Below are 12,791 nucleotides of genomic sequence, written 5' to 3'. Positions count from 1 at the left end.
TTGCTATAATCACTTTCATCTTTTTTGGCCAAATCTCTTTTTTTTTTTTATTCTCCTTTTTGGTAAAAAAGGATACATGAGTTTATCATTGGGACACAGAGAAGCAATACAATCGCATGTTTTGCTGTGTGTGAGCTGAATAGCAGAAGTGCAGTGACCAATCACTGAAAGACTTTGAAAGAAGTGACATGATTGGTCACTGATCTTAATGTGCATCTATTATTTGCATAGTGGTTTCTGGACTAGATAGCAGCAAAATTTTTACTTTATGCCATTACTCACAATTAATATACTATGGAAAATGAAATTGGAACCATGTTGTTGAGGAACTAGTGTTAACCGTGGTAACTAAAATTCATGTGTATCAGAACTGTGCAAAGTAAGAACTCTGTAGTATCAATTACCCTTATAACATAAATATTTTAAGCAAATTAACTAATTTCACAGAGAGAACCATGAGGTAGGATATTGATAACTGCCTGTCATTATGTAAGCATTTTAGCAGTTCAGTGGAGCATACCTAAAATGACTCCCATAACCACACACAATCAGATTAACATTTTCCCAAAGTGGTAAAAAGAGCACTTCTAGCCATTAAATAACATATAAAAATAAGATTCATATGTGTATATACATATATATAGATATATATATAGTTAGATATATAACTATATATATATTATAAATAGTATATATATAACTATCCTTTATAACCAATACTTCAGTAGACTATCATATTTAGAAATAATCCAAGTAATCGAAGATCAAATAGTAATTAACCAATATTAGTCCAGTTTCTTAACCAGATTTCCAATCATTGTTCCCACCAATGGGGAATAATTTATCAGCTATGTGCAAACCAGAATTGGAACCAAACTTGGTCAGGAACCAAAAACAAAAGCAAAACACAATTAACTAAAGAGACAATGGCAATTAAATGCAATATGTGACCCTGGATGGGACCTAATAATGGAGTAGAAAAGGCCCAAAAAGACATTTTTGGAACATAGGGAAAAATGGAATATAGAATACATGTATCAAAGTTAAAATTCTTGAACTTGATAACTGCATTTAAGAAGGTTATATAAGTGAATATCCTCGTTCTTAGGAAATGAACACAGCAGTACTAAGTTTTCAAGGAGCATGATGTATACAACTTACACTCAAGTACTCAGAAAATGAAATGATAAAGAGATACAAAGGTGGATTGATAGATGGATAGATAGTTAGGATGACATAACAAAGTTGGCAAAATGTTAAAATTGGTGGTTCTGGGTATCTGGAGGCATGGGGAATGTTGGAGTTCTCTGAATGGGGTTTGTATTATTTTTGCCACTGTGGTTTTTTTTTTTTTTTTAAATTTTATTCTGAAATAAACTCGAAGTTATAGGAACAGTTGCAAAAACAATACAAACCCCATACACAGAACTCCAGCATACCCTGACACCCGTCCCCTGAAACCCCGATCCACCAACTTTAACATGCTGTCACACCACCATTTCTCTTTCCCTCCCTCCCTCCCTCCCTATCTATCATCCATCATCTACGGCTCTGTCTTCTGAACACATGAGAGCAAGCTGCACATATCCTTGAACAAACACTATAACTCACATATACAATTCCCATGAACAAGAACATTCTTTTATGCAATCCCATTAAGTGCAGCTAAGAAGTTCAAGAAATTCAACATTGTTACAAAGCTTACATTCTATATTTCCTTTTTTTTCCCTTATGTCTCAACTGTGTCCCCTTGAGTCTCCTCTCCTCGATCCTCAGATCCCATCCAGGATCATCCTTGGCATTCAATTGTCATCTATTTAGACTGTCTTTTTTTTTTTTTTCAATTGTGGGAACATACATACAGCCTAAATCTTCCCATTCCACTCCTTCCCTAGAATTCCATTAGTGGGATTAATCACACTTAGAATGTTGTAATGCTATCACCTTCCCACTATTCATTACTAGAAATTTCCCTTCACCTCAAACAGCAACCCTACACTCATTTCTTAACTCCCCATTAACCCTTTCCCCACTTCTCATAACCCATACTCTACTTTTCATCTCTATAGTCATATTCTCTGATAATTTCTTTGTGTTTACTGTGGGGCTTAAAATTAACCTCTTAAATCCATAAAAATCTTGTTTTTCTTTGATACCAACTTAACTTCAACAGGACACGTAAACTATGTTCCTATACTCCTCCATGACCCCACCTTTAAATGGTTCTTGTCAAAAATTACATATTTTACATTGAGTCCAAAACCACTGATTTGTCATTAGACTTTGTGTATTTTATATCATGTAGGAAGTAAATAGTGGAGTTACAAATCAAAAATTATTGACTTCTATTTGTATTCCATTGTGGTCAGAGAATGTGCTTTGAATATATTTAATTGGTTTTTTTTTTTTTGTTTGTTTGTTTTTAATTCATTGAGGCTTGTTTTATGTCCCAGCATATGATCAATGCTGAAGAAAGATCTGTGATCACTAGAGAAAAATGTGTGTCCTGGTGATTTGGGATGTAAAGTTCTATATATGTCTGTTAAAATTCTCTACATCTCTCTCTCCTTTCTTTGTTTCTTTGTTGGTAGGGCTCCCTTTAGCATCTGAAGTAGGGCAGGTCTTTTATTGGCAAAATCTCTCAGCATTTGTTTGTCTGTGAAAATTTTAAGCTCTCCCTCAAATTTGAAGGAGAGTTTTGCTGGATAAAGTATTCTTGGTTGGAAATTTTTCTCTCTCAGAATTTTAAGTGTCATGCCCTGCATTCTCGCCTCCATGGTGGCCACTGAGTAGTCACTACTTAGTCTTATGCTGTTTCCTTTGTATGTGGTGAATTGCTTTTCTCTTGCTGCTTTCAGAACATGCTCTTTCTCTTCAGTATTTGAGAGTCTGATCAGAATATGTCTTGGAGTGGGTTTATTTGGATTTATTCTATTTGAAGTTCGCTGGGCATTTATGCTTTGTGTATTTATATTGTGTAGAAGGCTGGGGAAGTTTTCCCCAACAATTTCTTTGAATACTCTTTCTAGACCCCTTCCCTTCCACTTCTGGGACACCAATGAGTCTTAAATTTGGACGTTTTATTTTATCTATCATATCCCTGAGATCCATTTTGATTTTTTCTATTTTTTTCTCCATTCTTTCTTTTGTTCTTTCATTTTCTGTTCTGTGGTCCTCTAGGACACTGAGTCATTGTTCAACTTCCTCTAATCTTGTATTATGAGTATCCAGAGTCTTTTTAATTTGGCCAACAGTTTCTTTTATTTCCATAAGATCTTCTATTTTTTAAATTTACTCTTGCAATTTCTTCTTTATGCTCTTCTAGGGTCTTCTTTATGTCCTTTATATCCTGTGCCATGCTCTCGTTCTTTGAATGTAGTCCTTTGATAATTGCGCCAAGTACTCTGTCTCTTCTGATATTTTGATTTGGGTGTTTGGGATTGGGTTCTCCATATGGTCTGGTTTTATCATATGCTTTAAGATTTTCTGTTGTTTCTGGCTTCTTGGCATTTCCTTTGCTTGATAGGGTTCTTTCAAGTTGTAAAAAATACCAATATAATTTTTCACAACTACAATTGATGGCGTACACTTTCTCTAACTAACCAGCATATGGCATCTGTGAGTCACCTATTCCCCTCAAATCAGTTCTCCTCAATTTTGTCTTTGTGGTGTGTGGGGAAATGATTCTTGTGGGGTTCAATTGGTGAACTCAGTTTGGGTGTGTTTTTGGTGCTGTCCACCTTGAATGTGGGGCGTGTGTCTGGGTGGTTAGGGAAGCAGGGCAGCTTTAATATTCAAACCTCCCAGGTGTTCTCAGAGATTCAAGGCTGTTGCAAGAGTCTAAGCCTTCATTTCAGTTTTGCCCCAGATTTTCTCTGCCGCTGACCCACAAGTTGCCGGCATTGACGTAGCGTTCCTGGGTTTTCCGAGCGGGCCCCTTTCTCACTGTGATCTTACAGGACCTCTGCTGAGGGAAGGCTGTGCTTCATTGCAAGTGAGCGCTGTCCCTCAAGGGAAGCTCCAGGCCACTGGGCCGTGCAGGGGCGCTCGCTGCCTGATGCAAAAATGGCTGAATGGGGCATCTCAACCCCCTCCCCCTTCGCACAGCTCCTCCTTCCCAGCTCTGGGACAACTAGCTGTGTAAGCACCCAAGGCCACTGTCCACGGCCGATATTGTGACGTGTGCGCGGTGCCATGGGACACACTCCCCGTCACACTGGGTTTCCTGGCGCGGCTCTGGGCTGTGGGTACAGCCCCGGGCAGGAGTGTCTCCAGCCCGCTGAGGAGCCGGCTGCAAGCAGCGTGGTTTCTTTCTCCTTTTGGCTCTCCCTTCTGCCGCCTGGCCCTGAGGGAATCAGCAGTGGTCTATCCTCCAAGCCAGACACCGAGAGGCTGGCACAGCCCGCTCCTGCCATGCTTCACTGCGCAGTTCTCACCATCATAACTGCAGCCGCTCTTGGGTTTTTTGTTTTTTTTTAAAGAACTAGTCTGTCTACAAATGCCAACCCCCATTTTCCCCACACCACAGCATGGCTGCGGGACTTTCAGCCGGCTTACTCACTCATTTCAGAATGCAGACTCCCGGTTTCACCAAGTGCACGGTCCCTGTGGTTTTAGCAGACCTTGTCCAGCTGGTCCATCACTGAAACTGGTATTCTGGGACACTTTCTGGTTTTTATCTAGTATTTTTCATGGAGGTGTTTTTTTGCCCTGTCTCACCTAGCCACCATCTTCTAGCAATTCTGTCACTGTGCTTTAAGTTTGAAAGTTTTTCAAAATAAAAGTTAAAAACAAACAAGCAAACCAAAACAGTAAGAAAGAAAGCAAATAAGAGGTAGATGCTGGAGAATCAGTGAAGGTAAAATTATATTGCTGTTTGGAATTTATTTTGAGGGCCAAAACAGGAGAAATGTCTTAAATAGTCCAAGAGGTACACATTGCACAATGCAATTTAACTGGTTCCAGCAGGTGAATCCACTTGGAATCTCTGTAGGTATGGTAGATTGAATCATGACCCAGCAGAGAAAAGTTTAATTCCTAAACCCTGGTTCTATGGGTATGAACTCGATTGTAAATGGACCCTTCAAGTTCTAAATTTTTAAATAGGATCTTCAAAGATACTTAATATTAAGATGAGGCCAAACTGAATCAGAGTGGGCCTTAATGTGGTATAACTGGTGTCCTTATAAGCAAAAGAAATTTGGACACAGAGGTAGAAGCCAGAGGAGGAGACAAAAGGAGACAGATTGCCATGTAATGGAGGCAGAGATTGAGCCATTACCAGATTGGTACAGACTTCAGAGAAAGTATAGCCTATCAGTACCTTGCTTTTGGATTTCTAGCCTCCAAAACTCTGAGGCAAAAAATTCCTGTTGTTTAAGCCAACCAGTTTGTGGTATCTGTTATAACATCCCTGGCAGACTAAGACAGTGTTTAGTACCAAAAAGTGGGATGCTGTTGTGATGAATACCTAAAAATGTGGAAGTGGCTTTGTAAACTGGTAATGGCTAGTGGCCAGAAGAATTTTGAGGTGCTTAATAGAAAAAGCCTAGATTGTTTTGTAGAGACTGTTGGTAGAGACATGGATCTTAAGTCTGATTCTTCTGAGGGCTCAGAAAGAACTGAGAGGTATAGAGAAAGTTTCTATTGTCATATGGAATACATACATCATCATGAACAGAATATTGGCAGAAATATGGACATTAAAGTGCTTCCGGTGAGGCCTTAGAAAGAAATGAGGAATATCTCATTGGAAACTGGAGAAAAGATGATCCTTGTTATAAAGTGGCAGAGATCTTGGTGAAATTGTGTTCTGATGTTAGATTGAAGGCAGAACTAGCAAGTGATGAACTTGGATATTTAGCTGAGGAGATTTCCAAGTAAAGCATGGAAGGTGTGGCCTTGTCTCTCCTTACTGCTTATATTAAAATGAGATGAAAGAGATAAACTGAAAACTGAACTGTTAAGCAAAGAGGAACTAACAGTTGATGATTTGGAGAATTCTCAGCCTATCTAGATAGCATGCTTTGAGACTAGGGCCAGAAGAGACCCTAAAAGGGTCTCCCTGAGTTCCCAGGACATGAGTCCCCAGAGAATGGGGCTCCATGAGAGAGTGTGGCTGAACAGCCATTTGCTAAAGAGATTAAATATTTGATATATGGATTCAATCAGTCGTTTCAGAGGAAGTCGGGATTGGAGATGCAATTATCCAGAAAGGATCTGATTGCTTGAATCCCTTGAATTGTACAGAAAACCAACATGAGCAGAAACACTGTCAACCTAGACTAAAAGGGACAAAGACAGGATGAAATGATTTCAAGGCAGAACCATGGAAGCAGAGGTCTAGGCAAAAGTGATCTCCTTGGTCCAAGAAAGAGGGGTCATTTCCCTGGCATTTAGAGAGGACAGATCTTCAGCCCTCACATTTCAGGAGAGTATGGCCAATAGCCTGGTACTCAAAGAGGGTAATGCCTTCAATCCAGTATTTGAGGAGAGCATGGCCTCTTCCTTGGTGATAGAAAGGGCTGGGTAGCCACTTCAGCAGGCCCAGAAAACAAAGCATCAAGCCACAGGTGACTCTCAGATCTTGGAATCTAATGGAGTTTGTCCTGCTGGATTTCAGACTTGCTTGGGACCCAGAACCCCTGTTTTCCTTCCAGTTTCTCACTTTTGATATAGGAATGTCTATCCCATGTGTTTCCCCCCATTGTGATAGCTTGGAGTTATGTATCCCAGGAAAACATCTTCTTAAATTTAATCCATTCCTGCGGACCTATTGGTAAATAAGATCCTTCAAGATGTTACTTCATTTAAGATCTGTCCAGATGAATCAGGTTGAGCTTTAATCCAAATTTCTGGAGTTCTTTATAAGCAGAATGAAAGTCAGACAGAAAAAAAAGATAAAGGGAACAGCAAGAAATTGAAAGTCAAAAGACTGGAAGAGAAGGGAGAAGCCAGGAGAGGCCACATGTGCATTGCCACATGACAGAAAAGTCATGGACCAAGGATCACCAGCAGCTAGCCCCATGACCCCACAGTCTTCTGGGAAAAGCATTGTCTTGATGATGCCTTAATTTTGGTCTTCTAACCCCAAAACTGTGAGCTGATAAATTCCCATTGTTTAAGCCAACCGATTGCATGGTATCTGATTTGGCAGCTAGGAAGCTAAAACACTGGTTCTTTCACTGGTCCACCCACTTCAACCATCAGGATCCCATTATTCACCTATCATTTCAGCCATTAGGAATTGATTAATGAGTATGCCATCCAGACAGTGGTTCTTATCATATGTAAGACTTACCAAGGGTGACTTACAATGTAGATTCCTGGCCTTGTACTCAGTCACTCTGATTCTATAAAACTGAGGTTAGCGCGTGGTTATGCAGACCTCTCAGAAGATTCTTATACTCTTAGAATACATTTTGTTCTTAGAACAAAAATGACTTTAGGACACACTTTGAGAATAGGGATTGAAAGTTAGTTTTCCATATCAACTGGCATAAAAGTGATAGAGGCAGAAACCAAAATGGAATTGTTGGTAACTATAGTTTTGGGAGAACCTTGGGTTGGTCTGGCCCAAGTGCATGTGGTTGTGCAGGGACAGCAGGTGGAAAGGTTGAAAGAAAAGCAGTAGATAATTAGGTACTATAATTTGAGAGTTGTCAAAAGATGCCTCACCCCAGATATCAATGGTTTTAGCTTCAGAACAATGGGATCTGCAAGAAAAATTTGACAACCAGCTTACTAAGATGTTGTTTAATGTGTGTTACAGAAAACACTGGCCCTAACAAAGAGTGTCTTAAACCATCCAAATAGCGTAACAAGATCTTAGGCAATTCTCTGGCTATAAATGTGGAATATCTGAATAAATGGGAGATGGGAGGCCCAAAGAAGGGATAATGTAGCATCACAAACTGGGAGAAGATAAATAGCAAAACATTTTGTAGACTATTTGATACTGATTGTTGACCCAACATACTAAGCCTTAAGAACCCAGAACACCAATTCCATTCATCAGAATAGGGGCTTAAAAACATGACATGATCAATCAGTTTCCGAACTCATCTTGGGGTTTCAGATAATCTTTGCTTAAAATATCTGATTAATTAGTTAGATGGCATGGACTACACTGTTGGTTGTCAATCATCCTTGGCCTGGTTCTTACTCAACGAGTTCATGAGCAAAGCAGCAATAGTGGCAGGGAATGAGGCTACTGTGAGTTTATCGCTTGGACTTCTCTTCACCAAGGCTCTAATTTGTCTGCTCAATTGCTAAAGTTCTAATTTGCCAGCTACAGTTACCAGTAAACAACCAAGAGGAAATAGACAGACAGCCCACCCATACCTTAAGAAGAATGCCATCTACCAGATTATAAGTCAATGTCATTGGGCTCCTCCTGACCTATATAAAACAATGTTTCATCCTCATGTAGACTCATTTTGGTTGTTTAGTCATCTCCTTGCTTATAGTGTCATCATATATAAATTTACTAAATGCATTCTCTTATGTCCAGTCTTTGTCCATGTAAGAGAGTGAAATATTTTATTGAAAACTCAACCAGGGTAACTGCTTGGGAACTTCATTTTTCAAAGTTAGAATCTGTCTTTCAGAACATGATGTATGTACCAAACCACTAACTAATAATAATACTTTCTCTTCCATAGTAAGGAATAAGAGTCTATGAAACTAGCACTTTACCTGCAAGAGTCACTGCTCTCGATCGCATCTAATAATCCACTTTCAGAATTTTTGTCCTCTGTATTTCCAACCATAATCTTTTCTGCCCTTGAGTTTTAGTACCCAAGTTGGGATGTGATAATAGTGGAAATAAATTTGAAGTACAAATTGCCACTGGGCTATTTTAGGCTCCTGATGCCACCAAAGCAAGAGGCAGAAAAGGATGTAATGACTTTATCTGGATGATGAATCTTAATTACAAAGGAGAAATGAAGCATATAGAAAGAATCCTAGGACTCCTGCAATCAGCTACTTCCACTGTTATCTAGACCTGTACAGGCAGGATCACAAATGATTTATCACCCTCATAAATGAAGGTTTGAGTTACTCCACTAAGGGGAGGGAGGGGGGAGAAAGAGGAGAAGGAAAGGAGGGAAGGAAGGAGCAGAATTAGACAAGCTTAAGTGCTACTAGAAGGCAAGGAACACAGTCTAGGTATAGGGGGAGTTGAGTCACAAATAGTAAATACTAGCAACTGCTGTATTCTCTACTTCAAATTTATTGTTATTGCTATTTTGGCTTGTTACTAATTGTAGTAGAAATTACTAATTGTCCTCTACCATCTGTTTCTCTTCAACTTCCTTTGTAACAGAAGCCCCAATATTTATCTAGGCACTGCTTTTCCCTGTCTACTTTAAGCTAGGTAGGCTACTATGACTAAGTTCTGGCCAGTGGAATTTAACTGTTATTTGTGAAATTCTTTAAAGAGAAGGGACATACCATTTTCATTTCTTCCTCTTTCTTGCTGACTGAAATATTATAATGTATTATAATATATAATATAATAATGGATATATTATTTGACAATATTCAATTCTGTCCTAGAGGATAAGACAAACAAATGGGATAGATGAAACTTATAAGAAGTATTAAGCCTAGTGTAATGGTTAGGTTCATGTGTCAACTTGGCCAGGTGATGGTGCCTACTTGTCTCCTCAAACGAGCACTGACCTAACTTACTGCAAGGACATTTTGTGGCTGGTTAATAAACCAGAAGGCTGGTTTATTAAATCATCAGTCAACTGACCGCATCTGTGACTGATTACATTTACGATCAACTAAGGGAGTGCCTTCCATAATGAGAGAATCCAATCAGTTGGATTTTATACAATCAGTTGTAGACCTTTAACAGAGAAGAGAGAACTTTCCTTTCTTCTTTGGCCAGCAAGTCTCTCCTGGGGAATTCATTGAAGACCTTCATTGGAGTTTCCAGCTCGTGGCTTGCCCTATGGAATTTGGACTTATGCATCCTGCCCTACAGAATTTGGACTCATGCATCTCCACAGTTGCATGAGACACTTTTATAAAATCTCATACTTACAGATATCTGCTGTTGGTTCTGTTTCCCTAGAGAACCCTGAGTAATGCACCTAGATACCAGGTAAGCTTGCAACTTATGAGATAGGTGAAACTCAGAACATGTGTTAAGTATATATAATGTTGTAAGCAAACAGCTTGTGAGACATAGGCAGAATTCATAAAATATATTAAAGATTTTAAGCAATTTAGTGACTTGTAAGACATGTTAAAGTTAGATAAAAAAAACTGAGTATATTATGGGACAAACAGGACTGCCATCTAAGGTAGAAAGTGGCAGAAAGATCAAGTCATAAGGTACAGATAGACATCTAGACTGATAGATATGCCATCCCTAAATTGGCTACTATGGTTGGCAGAATTGTAAATGGACCCCCAGATTTCTAGCCCCTGGTATACACATACCTTCTCTCACTTATTCAATCATACACTTATATAGGTGTTGCTATGAAGGAATTTTGTAGACGTAACTCAGGTTCCAAATCGGTTGACCCTAACATAGTAATATTATCCAAGTGGGCCTGACCTAACCACATGAGTCCTTTAAGTCTAGGCCTAGAGGTCAGAGAAAGTCAGAGATTTGAAGCATGAGGATAGAATGAATTATTGCTACCCTGAAGCTGGAGGGGGGTCACATGACAAGGAACATAAACAGCCTCTAAAGCCTGAAAGCTTACCTACTGATAGTCAGCAAGGAAATGGGGAACTCTGTCCTGCAACTCAAGTAACCAAATTCTGCCAACCAGAACAAGCAAGGAAGTGGACTGTTCCCCAAAGCCCCCAAAGAAGAATCCATCCCAAACGGCACCTTGATTTCAGCCTTTTGATACCTTGAACAAAAAACTCTGTCATGTAGAATAGTACCAGATTTCCAAACTGAAGAACTTTCAACTAATAAATAGGTATTGTTTTAAGCTGCTAAATTTGTGGTACTTTGTTATGTAACAATAGAAAACTAATAAAGCTACTCATTAGAAATACTCATAGATCCATTCTGGCCCCACATATGCTTTGCCCTACAAACATAGATAACACCCAAACTGTTCAGCAGGCTGATTTATGAGCTTTAACAGTAGCCAGGCATACTTGCCCTTGCTTATTGCTTATAGAGCAAATGAGTGTGTTGGATCCAGATACCTTCTGTCTGCCAAGCTCTCTTGTCTCAAGCCCAATTCTGCTCTTCATAACCACACCATCAAATGGAAAATTGATGTAGCAGAGAGAAAGATATGATAAATAAAATCTATTAGGCCCAGTGTGGTGCACCCATGCTAAGGCCATGTCAGCAAAACCAAAAACCTAAGCTAATTTCTATTACCTATAAATGCCCAGCTTGCCCAGAAAACCAAATTTAAATACATAAAATCACTTATCACCAGCTAATTTCCTTATTCTTGTGGCAGCTAACTTCCTCATTCCTAAGCCATCATCTGCTACTCACTTTGTAAGACCCCCACCCCCTAAATAAAATGGAAACTTAATGTCAGCCAATCAGAACATTTCCACACTTGCTTCCATGTTCGGCCTATATAAACTTCTCCTTTCCATCCCCTTGAGGGAGTCTCCTACTTTTTGAATGGGTTGCTGCCCAATTCATGAATTACTCAATAAAGCTATGAGATCCTAAATTGCATGAAAACTTTTCTGTCATCAGATGGGACAAATAAACTTGGGTAAATAAGGGTTCAGGTAGTATGATTCCTTTAAAAGACACAAGCACACTACTTCCACAATATAGGTGTTCTGGAAAGTAAACTTAGAACACACAGCAATTAGGAAGGTGAATGCTTGTATCAAGATTATTCTAGCAGGAGTTCAAAATATTTGTTTAGAAACTTCCAACTGTTTTTTTGTTTTGTTTTGTTTTGTTTTGTTTTGCTTGGTTTCAAAATTGGTACTGTCTATACATTTATGTGTTATTTTACTCATCATTTTATTTTTTAAAAAATCAATGAAATGTGTATAATTGAAAAGGTAGATGTAACTGTGTCAGTTTGAAACTGTTATGTACCCCAGGAAAGACTATGTTCTTTATTGCAATCTTGTGGGGGCAGACTTGTTATGGGTAGGATCTGTTGGTTAGATTATTTCCATTGAGATGTGACCCACCCAACTGTGAGTGAGACTTTTGATTAGACTGTTCCCATGGAGGTGTGACTCTGCCCATTCAGGGTGGGTCCTGATTAGTTCACTGGAGTCCTTAAAAAATGCTGAGAGAGACATTTTGGAAAGAAGCTAAGACATGCAGTCCAGAGTTTGCCCTCAGGAAAAGCTAAGAGCCAACACAGACCCAGACATTTGGAGATGCAGACAGAAAGACATTTGCAGATGCTAAGCTAAGAGATGAAGCCCCAGAGTTTGCCCTAGAGAAGCTAAGAGTGGACTCCCAGTTGCTTAGAAAGAAACGCCCCAGGAGAACCAAGCAGACAGCTGAGAGAAGCTAAGAGAGACAGAAGCCCAGAGACATTTTGGAGAAAGCCATTGTGAAATGCAACCCACGAGTAAAGGACCAATGCCAGCCATGTGCCTTCCCAGCTGACAGAAGTGTTCCAAATGTCATTGGCCTTCCTCCAGTGAAGGTATCCTCTTCCTGATGCCTTAGTCTGGACACTTTTATGGCCCTAGAACTGTAAATTTGTAACCTAATAAATCCCCTTTATAAAAGCTAATCCATTTCTGGTATTTTACATAATGGCAGCATTAGCAAACTGGAATAGTAACCTAATTTCTTTTGTCCT

The sequence above is a fragment of the Choloepus didactylus genome, chromosome 8, assembly GCF_015220235.1.
Source record: "Choloepus didactylus isolate mChoDid1 chromosome 8, mChoDid1.pri, whole genome shotgun sequence".
NCBI lineage: Eukaryota > Metazoa > Chordata > Mammalia > Pilosa > Megalonychidae > Choloepus > Choloepus didactylus.
The sequence above is the reverse complement of the archived record's forward strand: the minus strand, read 5'-3'. Positions refer to the sequence as shown.